The sequence below is a fragment of the Cupressus sempervirens genome, chromosome 10 (genome assembly GCF_028749045.1).
Source record: "Cupressus sempervirens isolate cs-2001-9-10 chromosome 10, ASM2874904v1, whole genome shotgun sequence".
NCBI lineage: Eukaryota > Viridiplantae > Streptophyta > Pinopsida > Cupressales > Cupressaceae > Cupressus > Cupressus sempervirens.
This window is the reverse complement of record NC_143127.1, coordinates 866775966-866796729: the sequence shown is the minus strand read 5'-3', so window position 1 is coordinate 866796729 and position 20764 is coordinate 866775966.

The following is a 20764-nucleotide window of genomic DNA, read 5'->3' as shown; positions in this document are numbered from 1 at the left end:
GGACTTCACAGAATAACTCAAAATGGCAATTTGTCTTCATGAAACAAGTGGATATGCTAAATGGAAGGTGTTAGAAACATTAAACACCTCATAGGACTCAAAGGTACAGTTGGTTACATATGCATTAAAAAGCGCTTATGGGACTTATTTTCTTCAATGGTGCTCAAAATCAAGGCTACAATTTTGAGTGCCAATAGTTTACAAGGTTAAAAATAAGAGAAATTTTTTCATATTGGTGTTGAGGATGTTGGTGGAGGTGGTCTATTTAGGATGAACAAGATTCCATGAAGTAGAGGAGAGTAGAGAGTTTTTAGAGGAGAAGAAAGAGCTATTGGTGGAGGTTGGAATTGAGTGAGCATGAGTCAACAAGAAAGAGAAGAGGGCACACTTTGTGGAGGAGGTTGGAAAATATTGACAATTTGCTAATAGTGATATGTAATTGTTATCATTTATGGCAACACATGATGTACATGCTTACAGGAAACCTAGGAAATGAAGATACTTGGTGTTTGGTAATAAAAAAATTGTCTAAGTATAAAATTTGGTTTATAGTAGTGTATTGTTTTATTTATAATCTGTTACTAACATCATATTATAACTAGCAAAGTTATATGGATATAGTATAAATGTTTTTAATGATGTGTATAACATTAGAAGTTAGTACAAACTATACATAATATATAATCATGTTTGAAGTGAAATAGGACAACAGAACTAAAGGAAAGGATTATTTTGTTTACAAGATAATGTACAATTAGGGCTAACATCCTAGATGGTTACTCGAAGTTGGAAAAGTAGATTATGGTCCTAGCCAACTGAACAAAAATTTGTGAAAAGGCATGGTATTTATGTAATGGACATTTTGTGGTAAGATTTTGATTATGATTGCAAGTGCTATCTTGTAACTATGAAAGTGATGTATACAAAGTTTTATGTGAGCTATTTGGTGATCGAAGATCAAGCTAAAGATTAGAGATTAGTCAAGGAAGAAGATATGATACTTATTTTTGGTCCGATTACTTGCTTGAGCAGTGAGCTTTTTTTATAATTAGAAGTGCATATTTGGGCAATGGGCTCATCTTGCATCTACTATACTACAACTCCTAACAGGGATTCAAAGTCTCCTAATAGGGACTCCTTATACTAAATTTTCTCATTGAATCCTAATAGGGTCCATCCTCTTAGAAGGAACTTATATATCAATATATTATCTAGTGGGTATCATCCCCACCAAGGTTTTCCCTTGGCCAAGGTTTCCCTAGTTGACAAAATATGGTGTTATGAGTTATCTTTGTGCATTGTTACTATTGCTATTCAACATTACTTTATTGATTTTTTATGCATGGTTTAAAGTTAGAAAAAATATCTAGTTAGTGACTGAAGTTTGTAGATTACTAATCCAACCCCCCTCTTAGTAATCCCTATTTCTAACAATTGGTAGCAGAGTGCAGTTACTTGAAAGAGGCTTAACAACTTAAGTAAGATCCCTATAGATATGTAACAATTGATGAAGAACCTTGAAGAAGCTCTTGAAAAAATTGATCTCCTTATTAAAGAAAGAGATATGTTGAAGGAAAGATACCAAGACTCCAAAGCATACATTGGTCAATTGAAGGAAAAGATTGAACATCTCAAATCCGAGTTGAATCTACTGAATCTAAAACTAGTGATGATGATTATCCAAAGTTGAAGAGAAAGTACAAGATCTTGAAGAATGAATTGAAGATTAAAAATCTGAAGTTGACTTTAAGAAATGATCCTAGAAAAATTGAATCTAATTTGAAGACTGAAAAATGTAGATCTAAGAGCAAGTTTGGCAAATAAAACATCTAAGTTTGAAACATTGAAAGAATATCATGAAGAACTTCATAAGTAAAATACCATTATGAAAGGTGAATTAAATTAGTGCAAGTAGTAGCTTTAGAAGCTCTATTCTAGTAGAGAAAAGCTTGATGATTCAATGTCAATACAAAGACCTACTTATGATAAGACTAGTCTTGGTTATCTAATTAACATGTTTGTGAAGAAACATGAGATTAGATTAGATCCAAAAGAAAAAGACAAATCTAATGATAAGATTGAATCTAGTCAATCTTTAAAAAATCCAAAGAAATTGAGCAAAACAAGGAAGTCAAAATTTTGGATGAACCAAAGTATGTGGAATCTCCTAAGGAAACCCAGTATGAATTTAGAGGTAAGTTCTTTTTATGTAATGAAATAGGTCATATGAAAAGAGATTGTACTAATAAGTCATTTAATCATGTTAAGGACTTTTATTGTGATAATTGTCATGGTATGGGTCATAATGCAATTGATTCTAGGAAACCTAAGTATGATAATGACAAAAGAAATATTAGAATGCCTAGAAATACTAACCCTATAGATAGAAGAAGATCTAATGAAAGATCATCAAGAGAAGGAAAATATTATGAAGACACAAGATATAATGTGTGTTATAAGTGTAAAAACTTAGGACACATTGCTTGATATTGTCATACACCTGATGATCAATAGAATCTTAGAAGAAGAGCACCTATATGTCAGTTATGCAAAAACTTTGGACACACAACAAAGTACTATAGAATGGACAAAAACATTGGAGATAGAAGGAATAATGGAAGAAACTTTAGGAATAGAAGGAATGATGGAAAGAATGTTAGAAATGATAGAAGGAACCATGAAAGGAACTCCAAAACCAATACAAACAATATGGAACACAAAAAAATTGTTATTGAAATTTGAGAAGAACTTAATAAGGGATGTGTAAAATTAGTAGATCTCTCAATGGAAAAGCTAGATGATGATGAGACAAGAAGATCGAAGTTAGTTTTTGAGTTTGATTCAACTAAGTTGAATTAAACTTGTTCACAACATCAGAGTTTGAAAACTTAATTCAAAGATCAAATTAGAGGTATTCAAGTTTGGAAAAGGTGCATCCAATTATATTTAGATGATACCTAAGATCACTTGTAATTTGGAGCTCATCTGAACAAGTTATGAAGGAATTCAGAGTTACTGGTATTACAAGAAAAGGCTAACTCTGTAATAGAAGATGAAAAGTATGTTTTTTTAAAGAATTTTGTGATGCAAAGTTTAGTAAAGTTTTCTAATGATGGAAACTAGCTATGGAAAACCTTGGGTGACATTTGAAGATTAGATAGATGATCTTGAGTAGTTATTTGACTCCAGAATGAAATTGATAGTTTTTTTGTGTCTACAAAGTATACAATTTATGCAAGTTCAAGTTGATGGAATAAATGAAGTGTAGAATTGATTTTAACTTCATTGTGAACACATCTGAAGTGAAGAGCACTCATAAGCAACTTGTTAAGGTGATTTCAAAGAAAACCATATTTTTAGAAAGAGGTATTTTATCATTTTCCACAATTTCTTTTGGTAAAAGTTCTTGTTTGATAGAATCATGGATATGTCACTAGTGCATTGTGTTGAGAATGAAGATAGACCTAAGTTAAAAGTTGTTTCTATAAAACCTAGTAAAGGAAACTCTAACTCAACGTTGTCTATCACTTTGAACAACATAGTGTATCTTGAAGATGTAGGAAATTATTTGAATAGTAAGTTTGAGTCTATTGGTAGTGAATTCATGAACAAAGATATGGAATTGGTTTGCAATCATGACATGACTATGAAGCCCAGATTTTAACATCTAAAGGAATTAGAATTTTTTAAATATCACTTCTACCATGAGTTAGACATAGATGAGTGGACATAGATCATATTGAGTAGGATACATGATGGTAATTTATGGATGCAAGAGAATATAGTTGATATTTTTTTTGACCTTAATCATGATATAACTGGTCTTAGTAAACAAGGTAGTTACCTATAGGTGAGAAATTGGTCAAGAAGAAAATTTAAAGCTATACTAAGGCAATGTATAATGGAAAGGCTATGGTGATCAACACCATCAAGCAAGATGATGCAAGATTTTTGAGTAGAATTATTGCATCTTTTGTTTGTGCAAGTTCAAAGATTAATGAACTTTCAGTAGGATTCATCTATGCAACATATAAGATATGTGTAGAGAAAGAGCAAGTGAATGTTAGTGAAATACCGAGAATGCAACTCTACAAAAACCTAGAAAAGATCAAGAGAACAAAGAATGGTGTGTTTAGATTCTAGTCATTGATCAATCACATATTCTTTCATGTACTTAAAATATATCCTTACTTATCATAGACATAATGAGTAGTGATAGATGCACAATGGAGAAGATTATAGAAGTATGCAAAAGGCATCCTGCATATAAGGCATTAGATAGTGGCAACTTGATAATGAGAACATTTCATAATGAAATGAAATAGAGATTTAGAATTGCACCTACAATTGTGGACAAATTTAAGGATGAAATTTGTATTTTGGTTGATATAGATTATACCTATATTCAAGCAATAGAACCTTAGGAAACATTTCTTGATCCTCTGAGTTATGAACTAAATGATGATATAGTAGTTGGTTATATTGATTTGTTGTTGAATTTAGATAGAGACAAATTAGATTACAAATTTGGTACATATGAAGAGATCACATAGTCATCTTATCAGGCATCTATGGAGAAGGCATCACACAAGAAAGTAGAGTCCATAATGAAGAAGGCACTATTAGAGGTCAAAATGATAGAGAGTGAATCTAAGGATGTAAGACAAATGATGAAGCAAGGAATAATGAACATTCAACCTTTTTTAGTATTTTTGTAGAGAAATCTTTGGAATAAAGCATTCCATATGTAGCAGTATCAGATGTTTAGCCTAGTGAACGAAAAAGAAAATTTGAAAGATTGGTGGAAGTAGTAACTATTAAGAGTAAGAGGGTCAAATAGCAAGCTACTAGACTAGGAAAAAGATAGAAAACATTGTTGACAATTGATTCTAGTGATGAAGAAGTAGAGGAAAATGATACCAAGAAAGCAGAGAAAGTGATTCTAGCAAAGCAATCAATAGGCAAAGCTCGAAAGCCTTGGAAGCTGAAGATAAAGAAGATCAACATCTCTATTGCTAATGAAGGATACTTTGTTTAGATGAAAAAGATAAGATTAATATATCTACTATGAGATATATCATAGAAAACAATCTAAAATTGAAGGATCTTGAGAGCATAATTAACTAGAAAGTCTATGAGAGACTCATTCAAAAGAAGGCTCCTATAATGGAAGAAGATCTAGAACTTTAGAAGTCTATGCTTAGAACTATTTGCAAGAATGATGATGAAGAAGAAATTAAAAGATTGTTGAATAACTTGTAGCATACTTAAGGAATAAATTGAGACTATTTCTATTCATGGTTGGTGAAAAGAATAAACTAAGAAGTGAGGTTGTGGCTACTATTAGTCAAATGTTGACAAAGTCAAAGGCATAATCTCCTCCAACACCTAGAACCTTGGAAGTGCCAGTGAGCAGTGACACTATGCATATTGATTAAACCAATGTTAGCATTAACATTGATGATACAAAACCATTTGGTGGTTTTGAACCTAATGAACTAGACACTGAGGATATTGAGGACAAATCGAGATAGACTAAAGAAGAGAAAATATTACTTGAAGAAGAGAAGAACAAAATAGAGGAGGCCAAGAAAACATTGCTTGAAGAAGAAAAGAAAAGAAAGGAAGAAGAGGAAAAGAGAAGAATTGTAAAAGAAGAGATGAGAAAGAAAAATGAGGAAGATGAGAAGAAGAGATTGGAAGAGAAGAAAGTAAAGGAAAGAGAGGAAAGAGAAAAGAAAGAAGAAGAGAGAGAGAAGAACAAAAAAGGAAGCTAAGAAACAAAGGGAGGATAATGCTAAACCATCTAGTTCATCCACTCTTCTCTCTCTTGCCAATTTAGCTACCGATGATGATGATCAAATAAATTTGATCTCATCCTTGACAAAGCTTATTGAGAAGAATAGGAAAGTGAAAAGCTTACAAAGATCTCTAATGGAAGTTATTGACAAACTTAATAGTACCTTGGTAGTACAACACACTGAGTCAAATCTTGAATAGAGGACACAAGTAGTGCTAAAATCATTTGATGAAGAGTTTACCAATTTATTGAATGCTGTAGAGGCAAATGCACAGATTTCCCATGATGCTAACTTGTCTAGCACCATCTATCAAAACATCAAGAATGATTTGATTAATCTTGATACTTGTATAGAGGAACTTTGGAAATGCCAACAAGATGGGAAAAATTTGTATATTAAGTGTACCTTATCATATAAACTAACTAAAGACATTGGTAGTTAGATAGAAGTAAAGATGAGTGAGCTAGAGGCTTTATCTAGCTAGATCCAATATCTATCTTGCAAAGTAGATGATTTTGAAGGAAAAGTGGCCACTATTCATAGTGACATTAGGAAACTATAATTTTGGAAGGAACACATTTTGAAGAGGATATCTGATTTTAGAGAAACTATTGCTCTAAAATTATCTTTTGTTGAGAAGTAGCTAGAGGAATGTGTCAAGGCCAAGAACACATTCCAATTTTTTGTATTTGGATCTTAATGTAGTTGATATTGCATCATATGTTTTATTTGAAATTATCACCTCATTTCAGTCCACCAAGGAGACATGGACTAAGGGTATGGATAGTTTGAAGGAAAACTTTGATGATTGTATGAAGATCATATCAGCATAAGGAAGGACAACATTTTTGGATAGATTTCTAACATTTTGACCTTTTTCATTGATGTCAAAGGGGGAGAAATTGTAGAAAATTGGTAATTATAGAAAATTGAATTGTCAAAAGGGGAGAATATGTAAAAACTTAACACAAATAATATAACAGACGTACTTTATTTTTGTCACTTAGCCAATTTTCCTATTTTGTTGCCATCAATGCCAAAGGGGGAGATTGCTAACAGTTGGCTAATAGTGATATGTAATTGTTGTCATTTATAGAAACTAGTGATGTACATGCTTATAGTAAACCTCATAAATAAAGATACTTAGTGTTTGGTAATCAAAAAATTGTCTAAGTATAGAATTTGGTTTACAGTAGTGTATTGTTTTGTTTATAACTTGTTACTGATGTCATATTATGATTAGATAAGTTAGATGGAGATAGTATACATGTTGGCAATGATTATAACCTCAGAAGTCTATAAAAACTATACAAAACTGAGATAATCATGTTTGAAGAGAAATAAGATAGTAGAATTAAAGGAAAGGATTATTTTGTTTACAAGATAATTACTTGTTTAATTAGGGCCAACATCCTAGATGTTTACTCTAAGTTGAAAATTTAGTTTATGGTCTTAGCCAACCTAGCAAGAGTCTGTGAAAAGGCATGGTATTTATGTAAATGACATTTTGTGATAAGATTGTGAAAAAGTACGAATTGTAAGATTGTGATTATGATTGCAAGTGCTATCTTGTAATTGTGAAAGTGATATATGAAAAGTTTTATGTGAGCTATTTGGTGATCCATCATCAAGCTAAAGATCAAAGATCAGTCAAGGAAGAAGATACAATACTTATTTTTGGTTTGATTACTTGTTTGAGCATTGAGCTTTTCTTGTAATTAGAAGTGCATGTTTGGGCAGTGGGCTCATCTTGCATCTACTATACTACAACTCCTAATAGGGTTGGAATCTCCTAATAGGGATTCAAAGTCTCCTAATAGGGACTCCTTATACTAAATTTTCTCATTGACTCCTAACATGGTCCATCCTCTAACAAGGAACTTATATATCATGATATAATCTAGTGGGTATCATCCCCACCGAGATTTTCCCTTGGCCAGGGTTTCCCTAGTTAATGAAATATGGTGTTATGGGTTATCTTTGTGCATTGTTACTATTACTATTCAACATTAGTTTATTGCTTTGTTATGCATGGTTCAAAGTAAGTAATATCCAGTTGGCAACTAAAGTTTGTAGATTACTGATTCACACCCACCCCCCCAGTAATCCCTATTTCTAATAGAAACAACCCAAGCTAAGTATTGGAAGAGGTTAAGGAAGAGGGATTTTGATGTACCTAAAGTAATAATGGGATCTTATAGGTTGTTTACAACCTAGAAGTGTAGTTTGACTCTTACCCTCATTTTCGTAAGACTATGCTCATGAATTTTCTTACCATAGGATCAAACTAGATAAAATGGGTCATGTAAATCATAAAGTGACATTAAAAGCATTAGGATGTTGATGTAATATAAGTAGAAAAAATTCTCGTGCATTCTTTGAATGGTAGATTTAATTGAACTACTTTCTAGCTCTAGATCTTGTAGGAATCTATCCATCTTAGGGCATGGAATTTTTTTTATGTTCTTCCCTATTTCTTATCAATGGAAGACATTTAAGTCCCCATACATTTCCTTAATCTTCTTATAAATGTCACTAAAAAGATCAATTATAGATTCAAATTCATGTTGTCGCTTACCTAATCAACTTATAACAATACTCCAAGCCTTCACATGGGGAAGTAGATGTGATCTCAGTATTAGTCTGATGTTGTTTACTCCCTACTAGGGAACTCCTAACTTGACAACAACTATGGCTAACAAAAAAGTGAATTGTAGTAAAAAAAGGTGAAGCCTTCCCTCATTTTTGAGTTGCTTAACCACTATTTGTGCCCTACAAAATGCGTAGGCGAACCCCTCATGTTGAGAAACTAGACAACTCATGGATTTTTTTGCTTGAGATCTGATTTGATTGTTCCAGTATATTTTTCCCTCCATGGGGGTGTCATTGCAATCCCCATCCTATGGTGTTTCATTTTCTTGTTCCCAATCTAACCAAAATTGGATAAAATTTTTGGGGATATATTTACTGTGAAATATCAAAGTATATCTTTTAATTTTTGCATTAAGTTTTCTTCACATTATATTACCATTTTATTGTCTTATTTTCTTACTTAAACTTTGAAATTCTATGTGAGAAAGTGTGCCTTCCTTAAAATTTAACTAAACAGTGTTGTATTTTAATATTATTTTTAATTCTTATATAGATTATATTTTTTTAATTTAGAATTTTGAGTTTTTAAAAGAATAAATAATGTGTATTTAAATTTTATTGTTTGATGTATAACTTGAATATGTTATTTTTATCAACATTTATTTCATGGTCCTAGTTTCTATTTGTAAGGTATACATTGACTAAGACCATATTCCATTATGATAAATAAAAAATGAGATAGTGGTCTCCTTGCATGGTGCTAAAAAATCAACTGGAGTACCATTAACGAGAATGGAAAAATAAGCCCTAGATAGACAAGAAAAGTTTTGCTTACACAATTTATCTTAAAAGAGAAAAAATTTAAGAACCTTGATAACAATAATCACTTAACTCTATTATAAGTATTTATTTAATAGTTTTGGTGACCAATTATTAGTGACTAATTATTTAGTAGTTTCTGTTCAGGGAACTAAATATTAGTGACTAACAATTATTTAGTAGTCTATTTGGTCACTTATTTAGTCACTCAACCTTGTGATTTTACCAGATGATCAACTAAGTCACTTATTTATTTCACCTATAACTATAAATTACAAAGAAATAGTAGAATTTTATCACTTTTAGTCACTTGACTAAATATTTTAGTGGTGTGACTAAAAGTTTTAGTCACGCATTTGCCAAAATGTACTAGTGTGTAATCTTGCCTAGTAAATGAGTAAGTGTTTGGACACTAATAGAAAGCTTAGTCTTAGAGATCAACAATCTCCCCCTTTAACATTAGTGGCAAAAATACCTTGATTTCAAAGATCAAACTTATAAGGTAGAAGTTTTATTTAGGCCTAATGTCCTCGATAATGAAGATTCATGGTAGGTATTTGAAGATGATAAACACATAATGAAATTAATTGATGGGGAATATCCTTTTGAAAACTTGTATTTTGAAGGAAGCATTAATACAAATGGTGATGATTTAGCAATAGGTGATGGAAATAAGGTAGAGCCTAATATGATTCAATTGAAAGGTAATAAGATTCCACCCCACCTAATCTTTTTAGATTTTTTTTTGATAGGCATGATGCATACATAAAGAAGAAAAGAGATAAGAAAGGAAAAACCTATGGTGAATATGATGGAATCAACATAGGGATAGATGTCAGCCCAAAGATGATAAACATAGGCAAGTGTTGCACACCAGAGGGGAGGGTTTAAATAAAGAAATTACTTATTGAATTTTAGTATGTATTTGCTTGGAGTTATGGAGACCTAAAGAATTTCATGGGTGGAAAGTTTAAACATGAAATCCCTCTTAAACTAGATGCAAAACCTTTTAGGCAGAAAAAATAATCATAATCTTATAGTAGAAGTGGCAATCTTCAAGGAGATTGACAAAAATGTTGCAGGCCAGGATTATATACCCTATTCATCATTCCATTTGGGTTGCCAATATTGTGCCAGTGAGGAAGAAGAATGGAGAGGTATAGATTTGTGTAGATTTTAGAAATCTAAATCAAGCCTTACTCAAAGATAATTTTGCTCTCCCTAATATGGATCATCTTTTACAAACTATCATAGGATTAGAAATAACATCCATGCTGGATGGATTTTCAAGGTATAATCAAATTCAAGTAAATGAAGCAGATTAGTTCAAAACTGCATTTACCACACCATGAATACTTTTTCCTACAATAGAATGCCTTTTGGCCTAATCAATGCAGGTGAAACTTTGTAGTGTTGTATGAACTTGGCCTTTGAAGGTTTGAAAGACAAAATTATTGTTATATACCTTGATGATTTGGTAGTCTTTTCCAAGAAGAGAAAAAATCATATCAAAGATCTACAAAAGGTGTTGCAAAGCTGCAAAGATCATGGTATCTCCCTGAACCCAAAGAAGTTAGTATTTTGTGTTACAGAAGGCAAGTTTCTTGGTCATATTGTATCTCAGGAAGGAGAAAAGATTGATCCAGATAGAGTTAAAGCTATTTAGCAACTAAATCTATCATTGAGTAAGACTATGGTAAAATCCTTCTTTAGTCAGATAAACTTTTTAAGGAGATTTGTTCCTGATTTCTCTATAATAGTTAAATGCATAGTTGATATGATGAAAGGCAATAAAAATTTCAAATGGAGTGATGTTGAGAAGAAGGATTTTGAAGATATCAAGGGTGCCATTACCAAAGCCCCTATGCTTGTTCATCATTTACTGTTATGCCTCAGAATATACTATGTTAGCTATACTGATGCAAGAAAATAAAGAAATGATACACGCCCCAACTGCCTTTACGAGTATACCATGAAAGAATAAAGAATTGACATACTCAAAAATAGAAAAATATGCATGTGCAGTAATAAGATCCCTTAAAAAATTTAAGTTTTATGTGTTACATTCTTATTTAGTAATATATGTGCCATATCCTACAGTAAAAATTATTCTAACACAACAAGAAGTTGGTTGTAATAATAGAGGGGTATGGATAAAAAAATTCCAAGAATATGATATAGAAATAAAACCAAGTGAAGTTGTAAGAGGAAATGCACTCTAGAAAGCTTTGGTAGAGGATCAACAAAGAAAAGAAGAAGATACTCCAAAAATTCTTATGGTAATTCTTCAAGATCCTTGGTTCTCAAGCATTGCTTATTTTTTGACATATGGTGAATGCCCTAAGGTATTTCCTTCTAAGAAAAAGAGAGATATAAAGATAAAGGCCTTGAAGTATGTGATCCATGATGATGTCTTATACAAGAGAACAATTGATGGAACATTTTTAAGATGTGTGGATAAAGAGTAGGGGGTAAAATTGTTGACATCTTTTCATAATGAAGCATGTGGAGGGCACTTTTCTTCTATTGTTATTGCTTTCAAAATTATAAGACAATGCTATTATTGGCCTAGTATGTTTAAAGATTCCTATAAGTGGGTAGCTAATTGTGAGAAGTGCAAAATGTTTATTGGTAAACCTCAGTTGTCTATCTTACCTCTTAGGCCAATAATAATTGAATCTCCCTTCCATCAATGGGGTTTAGATTTTATAGGTCCAATTAATCCCCCTTCTATTCAAGGACATTAATAAATACTAACTACCACAAACTATTTTAGTAAATGGGTTGAAGCTAAGCCAATGAAGAAGAGTTCTTTAGAAGTGGTATGTAAGTTTCTCAAAGAATATATTCTGATAAGGTTTGGAGTCCCTATGAAATTAGTGATGGATAATGCACCTTAATTTTCCTCCTCATAGATAAATGAAATCTTTTATGATAATGGTATTAAAGTTGGTCATTCTTTTGATTATTTCCATTAAGGAAATTGGCAAGCTAAATCTAGTAATAAAAATCTAATTAATATTTTGAAGAATTTGGTCATAGATAATTAGAAAAGTTGGCATAAGAAGATCCATGATGCTTTATGGGTTGATAGAACCACACCTAAAAGGGCTATTGGTATTTCACCTTTTGAATTAGTCTATGGAGTAGAAGCTAATTTGCGATTGCCTTTAGAACTTGTTGTATGTAAATTGAAGACTGCCATTAAAAAGATGTTTTCGAGGATGATTAGAAAAGAGAGTCTTGTATCTCATTAAGCTACAGGAAGAAAGATAAGAGATGGTTGACAAGATTACTAAATGTCAGGGAAGGATAGAGAAATTGTTTGATAGAAGGGAAAGGCCTAGAAAATTTGTGGAAGGTGACTTGGTGTTGCTATGAGATAAGAGAGATGAGTCAAGAGGTATGCATTCTAAGTTTCAATATTTTTAGAAAGGGCCTTTTTAGGTCACACAATAAAATCAAAATAATTCTTTCAAATTGGAATATCCCACTAGAGAAATCCTTCCATGTTCTTATAATGGGCAGGACTTGAAGTTGTATCAAATGCAAAATTGAGAAGTAGGTAACCCCTACATAGTAGCTATAGGTTTTCCTCTTCATACAATTTTCTTAGTTTAATTGGTTGGTTTCCTAGGTAGTTGTTTCTACTTTCGTAGTTTAGCATGTTCTTTTTGTTTCCAAGTTTTCATCCTTTATGCAAAATCGACGATTGCTAGGATTCTTTCAAGAATTATTATGCTTAAATCCCCAGATAGAGTCCATATGTTTTTTTCTCTAGGGTTTGAGTCAAGTCAAAAGTTAAAGTCTTGAGTCTAACTCTAGATTGCCCTTAAGATGGCCTTTCTTCTCATCTCCTTTTGAGTTAACCCAATGTGAGAAATTATATGAGAAAAACACCAATCCATGGCTAGGTGATTAGGTTTGGAGGGGTTTCTATGCATTTTTATGATGAGAAGAAGGTATGTATGTTCCATGATTCATATTTCTTGTTCCTAATCATGTCAAAGACAAAGATTCATGTTGAGAAGTAGTTCTTCATGAAAGCATCTCTAAATCTTTGAGAGTTTCTTCTTCATGGTCAAAGGTTTATATCTAAAAGAAAGATAGATTTAAAAGGATCATAGACATATACAAAGTGAATGGAGTAGAAATATCAAAGACTAAGGCTAAATATTAGTTAAATGTAATATAGACTAAGCATTAAAAATTAGGAATGGTGAAGAACCCAGTCAAAGGTGACAAAGACAAAAGTTGAAATCAGATCAACAAATCAAATATAAATGAATGTCCACATCATTAGGTTGAATAGTCAAATCACCTTGGAAAGAATTCATGACTATCAAATGAAGGCTAGATCAATGGATAATGTTATAAGATTGAATTCTAAATGATCAAATGATGCATCTTTTTGATCCTTAGATTAAAAACATATCCAAAATCATCACTTTGTTTCTATGGGGATATGCACAGAAAATAATTTAAGTGACATAATGATAGCATGATGTGTATCTAGTGGAGCATCACATTTCATGAAGCACAGTCAGAATCAAGTCATGAGGTGCCACAAAAAAAGGAAAGTCAATGTCAGATCCTGTGGGGAATAGATTACTGCACCTTATGGGCCATGACATGCACTACTGGAAAGTGGACCCACACCATGAAATAAGATACATAACATCATTTTATTACCACTATCAAATCAAGATGGATCCATGGACATTGTTATCTCGCTATGTAAATTTTTTAGGAAAAAAGTCATAGCAAAAAAGTGACATGAAGACATGGGTATATGGAGGGACCCGTGGAAAAATTTATAAATGAAGGTCATAACATTTTAATCTCAACCGTCAATTCAAGATTTGTTGGTGTTTGAAAATGTTACCCATTTCCAATTACCCTGATGAGAACAAAACACATCTAGGGGCAGCTAACTCCCATTTTCAACATGCCCATTTAGACACCAAGCCAACTATAAGGCTACACTCCTTCTGCACTTCAGGCTCTGCAAAACCTAGGCGAGTGAACCTATAGATTCCTTATATGGTACCAGTTATCAAAGCATACACTGAATCTAATACAAAGCAGATAGAAACCCTTATTTCTCCTAATAACTTATGAAATAACATCAATCTACAGTAGCTAAATGCAAATCTAGGAACCTTATAAGCTGAGTGAGGGCATTCTAATACAACTCTTCAACATGAAAGGGAAAAGTGTTTGATTGATAATCTTGATATCAACAAGACCCAAATACAAGCAACAAAATCTAGTGATCCTATTTCTGATCAGTGCCTTATCTATTGGGAAATTAAATGAATTATAACCATACATCTTTTAGAAATCTAAGACATATTACTACATCCAGATCCCTGATCTATCCTTCACCTTGTGAACAAACATCTGCTTCAGATTTGAATCTCATACTCAAAATATCGCACCATGAAATCTGCAAACCCTGTGATAAATACCAAGCAATTACATGGCTCTTTGATCCATATGCAAGACATTTTAACCACATACATTCCAAAATGAGATGCAACCTAATCTATGATCCTTGATCACAAACTAGAAAGATTACAAATCCATAAACAGGAGACAAGACTCAAATTGAATTTGGAAACCTTTACTGTATTTTATTCATTCTCCTTGAAAACAAATACATGAAAGACGTACAAAAAATAACTCATAGATCACCTAACAGAAAAGAACTATCTGCATAAAACACACATGCTGCTCAATACAACAAAGAAATGCTAAAGAATGGAGGTGGAATCATAGTTATGGATCCAAAAAAGTGGTCTCATAGAATGATTGCAACTTTCCTACCAACAATGGTCTCACAGTAACAAAAACTAGAACCCCTCAAATGGAAGAAAGAAAGAATAATATAGCAAGGAGATGAATTCCCGGATAGAAACTGAAGACGATAAGTGTCCACTTGGAAATCCATCTTGTGCAATTGAATCATCTCTCTCTTCTTTCTACCATTGATCTGATCTTCTGTTTCATCATTATATTATAATTAACTTCCAAATATCTTAGCTAAATGATGAAATCTAATAATTGAATCCGACCACATGCTAACTGATCAAATTTTAGCCAAAACACCATAAAAACACCAAATAATCAGACACAAAGGTTACTAAGTGTATTTTGGGTGTCTTTTCACTGAATCCTGCAACTGGTCAACCAACCTCTGATAGAAAACCCCCTATAGCAGGAACAGACTACTACTTGTGCAAAAACCAACCTCATACTTGGAACATTTAGATCTTCCCAGTTTCGGTGGTATATTGGAGTGCATATCTAGCCTCCCGAAAATGCCCAGAAAGTCAATTTGAAAAATGCTCCTCTGTCTAGAAAAACAGGTCTGCACATCTTTGATTTTTTTTATTTGAAAAATTTAAAAAAATCTAAAGTTGAAACTTTGGAAGAAATTCCTTTTTGAATTTCAATGATGTGCAAATCATTTTTGGAAATAATAATTTAAAATTATTATTTTTGCATTTCAAGAATTTTCCTCTATGCTTCTCTGGGCCCATCGGGCGCCACCCGGGTTGCCACGTGGCAGCCCCTGATTGGCTGGCTTATTCATCACCTCATTACCCCTGGCCCTGCCACGTCACCTACCTACCTGCTCTGTCGCCATGTGTCAACTGCCTACATTCCTGCATTATTTAAACCGTGTGCAACTTATTTTTGTGGGAATGCGAAATCCACCTGATGCGCCACATGTCTGCATCTGCTGCGATCTCCAATTTGGGTGCCAACTCATCACATGTGCACTTTCGATTAAAATTTTACCTTTCCATGTGCTGACATCACCCGAGCACCACCTTGCACATAGCTGCACCTTTATAGGAGGCCCCTTTCTTTAATTCACAATGTTTACTATTTGCAAAAGTATTTAAGCTTTCTAATATCCTACCCATAGGACATGTGGGATAAAACTATTTTTCTCCCTTTGCTTTACTGTGTTCCCTTTATAGGAAGGCTGCAGCTTCATTAATTCAGCGTGTTTCTTGCTTCAAGTATTAAGTCTCTACAACCATAGATTGTTCCATGCGAAAAATTTATCAAGAGTATTTCTAGTGCACTATCGGGGCGAGGAAGACAAGCAAGTTTAGAACCCTCATGACAGTGATAATGAGGACCTGGCAATTGTGTTGACATGAATGTGACAACTCTCAGGAATTGTGAAACCACCAAAAATGCCAATAGCTGAAAGTGTCTTGCTGATGTAGGCCTTGGCTTTCCCAAATTTAGGAATAACAATAAAACCAACATCTTGAAGAACTGGCCTAGGACAATGTAAAAGATGAACTCCTTGAGTAGCTAAACCATGAATATACTAACATAGAAGACCAAATAGTAGAAATTTCCATCTTTTCAAGGAGGGGCAATTCTACCATTATTTTCGTACTTATTCTTCTCCATACCTTTGAAGTTGCACGAGCAACATCAAGCGACATCCCCAAAATGTGTGCAAGTTAGTTCTAATGAAAATACTTTTATTGTATTTTAGGGAAACTTGGGGTTAGGTATTGCAACTATATATGAAATGGAGGGGGGGTCTATACTTTCACTGTTCTGTCCTTTGCTCGTCCTGCATTGCATGGGCTATGCCTTCTTGCCTGCAGCTTGAAATGGCATGAGGCAGTTTATCAGATTCTCCTTTATGCAGGCGGCTTTCATTATGGTTCTGACATGCCTTTCAAGCATAGGCGTTCCTTTCTCTTTCAAACATATCTTGCATAAACTGCCACAACTCTTCTTATGGTGGCTTCTTGCTTTTTGCTGAGACGTGGGTGCCATTGAGATTCTCCTAAGAATTCTGCATGGTTTTGACTATGAGCTTCTTTATATAAAACCACGTGAGGTCTCCCCTGCTGCTTTTGGAAGTGTGAGGCTCTGCTTAGGTGGGGAAAGCCTTTTAAAAGTGTGGAGTTTGGTTACAAACTACCGTGGATCTACTTTTTATTGCCTGCGCATTCATTTTCCTTGCCACGCATGTGCATTTCCCTTTAAAACAATATGCCTTAGGTTCATTCTTTATGCATGGAAACTCTTTCTTTTGTAGGGGCTTCATTTTCCTTGAGCAAGGTCTTTTTTCAGCTTGTATTGGGTGGCTTTGATTCTCGTGTTCTTCTTTGCCAGCTTAGGCATTGCTGATTTCATGCCGTGGACTGTCACTGGACAACTTAGTATTTAAAAGGCTGTGAATTATTTTCTTACATTGCCACCCTTGTTTTAAATGTAAGCCTTTGTCTTCACCAAAAACATGGGGCTTCTTTCACTACTGGAAGCTCCCTATTCTTTGCTTTCATGGAGACTCTTTGTATTAAAAGTTATACTTTAGTTGTTTTGCAACTTTGTTTTAATTATCTTCACCTCAATGGAAAATGGAAACACTTCATCTTTTCTCCTACTGATGTTCTAAACGTTTCTTATAATGCATCTAAAGGCACCAATTTCTTTCTTTATAATGAGTTAAGAAACATTAATTCAAACACCACATTTCGCATTGTAAGTTTCCCTTTTAAAAATTTCAATTTGCTCAGCCTCTTCTTTAATTTGATCTAATTAGTCGGACCCCAAAGTGGGTCCGGCTAAAAAAAAAACATTTTTAGACACCTGAACTAGTAAACTGATCCATTCATCACCTGAAAACAATTGAAATCCATTTGTACCATTGACTCAACTTGAAAACTCACTTTCACCCTTTTATGGAAATTGTCAATTTCATGCCCAGAGGTCCATCGATTGGCCTTAAAAAACTAATCCAAACACCTGACCAAGCCCTGAAACTCAGGATCTCTATTCTTTCTAACATGTTCAAAAGGCCTACCGGATCTCATTGCATGACGACATCAGGGTCAAAAGATATCGACCCCCGAAGTTGCCAACTTAAATTCACTTGCAAATAAACATGTCAAAAGGCTGGAAATTGCATTTTGAAATGGCTTGGAAAATTGAGCAAATGGGCACTTGAGGCTCTGAAAATTGGGGTACTGGTAGATTATCATGAGGTGAGTATGATTCTACAATTTTAGCTCATGACGGATCACATGACGCATTTGGCAAGCATGCAAAGTGGGCTATCTGGATTAGCAGGACAATGATCATCAGTAAAACAACATTTTTTGTGAATGGAATGACCTTTGAAAAGTGTGCAGACGGATTCGTCAAGGCTTAAAAAATGACACACTTATAGTATTTTCAAAGGACAATACAGGGGTACAATCCATTCAACTTGACCAATCATGGATCATGAGATATGATGTCCTAAATAAGGGTTCCAATCAATTTGCAAATGCTGACACCAGTAAAAAGTTACAAATTGTGTTTGGAATCGAGTTTGAAAACTAATCAAATAGATTCATCATGAGATGAAACTTGAAACATAACAAGTCTCTGACGTATACAATGCAACACAAAAAGAAATTCAAGATTTTGGTCAATTGGGTCAAAGTTATAGCACATCAAACAGGGCCTCCCAGAATTAGGTGCAAAGTGTATCAATCATAAAAATAGTAATTGACCAACTTTGAGGGATTCAAAACCTACTCAAACAAACTTGAAACGACTCAAAATCTGAAACGTAGGTTCTCAGGTATGGACACTAGATAGTTCCAAAGTGGTGAGTCATGACACAATTCTGGGTACGAGATATTTAGTGGCAAACAGGGCCTCCTGACGCTATTTGATACTAGGGCAGAATTGCAAATTTGACAAATGCTTGAAAAAGGACTCCGCCAAATAGCTTAGAATGATGATTTATCTTCATGGAATAAGTAGACAGGCTGAATGGAAGGTGTTAGAAACATTAAACACCATTTATGCATTAACTCAACTGCGAGGTACATAGGCTTCACGAAGCATTTATAGGCCTAAATTTTTCAATAGTGCTCAAAATTGACCATGCAATTTTGAGCGCCAACAAGATCAATGAACAAGATTACAAAATGCAGTGAATATTGGAATATGAAATATATAGGATTGGTGTGAAACAATAGAAAATGAAGAAACATTGATTTTCCATAAGTTTTTTTGAAGATTACAAGAAGCCAAATGGTCATCTTTTGTTTTAGAAGAACCATGGATTCATAATCAACAATGGAGAAGATGCCACGTGTTTGTATAACTGGACAATTTCACATTTGATTTCCTTTTTATTATGTGACTATTGCTCTATCAGAATTAAGAAATGATAGAGAACTATTAATATAATCTCATTTGACATAAAAAAGGTCAATAAAATTGATATTGAATTGGTCTGTAATTCCAATTATAGTATTTTCTTGTCATGCTTTGTGGCCCATGCATATAGTTTTTATACTTAGAGTTGAAAGACAATCATGTATGGTTCTATGAATAATCAGATGGATTCCACTTCATTTTGATATTTGTAGTATAGTAATTCTATTTGTTAATTTCATATATGGTTTGGTTTCTTCTCTTAATAGTTTCATACATGTTAGATATTCATTGGGAATTTAAGGATGATGTATGTGAATCTATTGGATACTTGTTGACTTCCATTTCAGTCAAGGCTAATAGCTAAAGCAATTCCTCTTTCCCTCATATGTATAATTCTTTCTTTGCTACTTCTTCATTTAGATGGGTAATTTACATTTAGAATAGAATTAGAAGTCAAAAATATCAAAATAATCTACTGCAATCATTCTATTGAGTGTGATAGGTTATTCATATAGATCTTGCCTAAATTGTTTGTGTCTACAAAATTTTTGGTTATCCTTTACTACTCTTAGTTTAAGAGTTTATAATGTCAATAATTATGATCTCATAAAAATATATTCATTGCATATCATTCTAAATCATGGGGAGTTATACCTAGTCAATTCAAAGGGTAGTGATAGAGTGCATACACTGACCCATTTGTTGTTAAACATCCTTTTGTCTCTCCAAACATTGGGTATCAAAGATTCAAGATTATAAAATCTAATAGGAGACCAAACTATTAACCAACATAACACTAGTGCAATCAACATATCAAAGAATCTAGTGTTGCATGCCATGACCAAGCATATTGCAATAAAATATCATTTCTTGAGAGAAGTGCAAGAAAGGGAAGTAAGGTTGCAATATATGAATAAAAAATAATAGATTGAAGACATATTCATTGAGCCATTACTTAAGGATGCATTTTTGTATCTAAGAGGTAAGTTAGGGGTCATTCCTCTATCTAAAGTTCACTAAATGAAGTTTAGTGATGCATCAACATAAGCATATTGAAGATTAGTTAAGTTGATGTAGTAATAAAAGGGCATATTGCATATGAATCAATACTTAAGGTACATTGGAAACTACATTATTCATGGTCTTTGGCATTGGATGTCAAAGAGGGAGAGTTTTGACTATCATAATTCTGTAGTAAGTTTGATAGGAGAAAGTCTTGATGTCTTTGGAAATTTCCAAAGAAGGAGAAAATATGTTGTATGAAGAACTTGGTCTCATATTAAAGAGGGAGAATTTTCTATAAGAAGAAGATGTTGAAGACATAAGTGTTTGCTAAAAAAGGAAGAAAA